We start from the raw sequence: 1495 nt of genomic DNA, 5'->3' as shown, positions 1-1495 counted from the left end.
TTACCATTAATATTTTATATTCTTTTATTAAATTAAAAATACTACATCAATTACAAAGTTTATTTATAATAATTTATTTCTTATGAAATTATTTATATCATTGTCATAATAACAAAAGAATCGGTATTTATTTTCAATTCATAAGTAATTACTGATTTATTAATAGTATAGTTGTGATATTTTCCAGATTTTGAGTATATTGTTTTGTTTTCATTTGTAAAACAAATGTCATTAATGAAACCATGTTATAAAGTTTTCAAAATGTTTGAAAAATGAAACGAATTTTATTTTAGTTAGGAACATATGTCATTATGCAGACGCACAATGAAACCAATTTCATTAATAAAAAAATGAGATATAGTTTTAAAAAAGTTTTTGTCAATGAAACCAATTTTACTAATGAAATCGTATTATTTATTTTGGAAAAAAAATTCATTCATAAAACAAATTTCACTAATAAAATGTTTGTCAAATCCAATAATGTTTTATCAATTGAAGATGAATTTGAGGGTAAATCTTTTTTAAATATTGTAATTCATTTTATTTAGTTTTCGAAACATTTTAGTCATGACACTAGTTTCATTGATAAAATAAAATTATTCAGTTTAAAAATATTTCATTTAGTTTTCAAAAGGTTCATTCTTTATTGTTGATTAAAATATGTTTTTATGTTTCATCATTTATTAGGATATACCTCATTTTATTGTTCCTTAGTTGGCTTTATTTTTAATATGGAGGTTATTTAATTTATAAATTTTAGTTATAGAAGATAATTTTAGTTATAGAAGATAATTTTTCTCCAACATATAATTTTCCAGATTATCCTAACATATTTGGTTAAAATCTTTCTAATGATATAATCATATATAGAGATTTTATAACAATGATTTTGTTTTCATTAGTGTTAGGATATCCACGATCTTGTTCCCTCGTTTACAAATTATATTTTCAAAAATGAAAAGCTAATTTCATTTTGGTTAGGAACCATGAAACTACTTTCATTAATGAAATAATAGTATTCTGATATTGAAATGTTTCATTGATTGAACCATATTTCTTTTCATTAATAAAACTAATTTCATCTTGGCTATAAACCATGAAACCGATTCCATTTTGGTTAGGAAACATGAAACAAATTTAAAAATGAATGAAATATTATTATTCAGTTCTTGAAGTGTTTCATTGACTGAACAATATTTAGTTTCATATGTAACACCGAGTTCATCTTGGTTACAAACCATGAAACCGATTCCATTTTGGTTAGAAAATATTTCAACAAATTTCACTGCTGAAACAATATTATTCAGTTTTGGAATCGTGGAGTCCATGAAACCAATTTCAATGATGAAACGAATTTCATTAACGAAAACATGTTATTCAGATTTTTTAAAAATGTTCAATGATGAAACCAATTTCACTAATTTCACTAACAAAAAAATGAGATACAGTTTCAAAAATGTTTTATTGATGAAACCAATTTCACTAATTTCACTAA

The sequence above is a fragment of the Cynara cardunculus genome, assembly GCF_001531365.2.
Source record: "Cynara cardunculus var. scolymus isolate 2C chromosome LG 6, CcrdV1, whole genome shotgun sequence".
Classification (NCBI taxonomy): domain Eukaryota; kingdom Viridiplantae; phylum Streptophyta; class Magnoliopsida; order Asterales; family Asteraceae; genus Cynara; species Cynara cardunculus.
Note: the sequence above shows the minus strand (reverse complement) of the source record.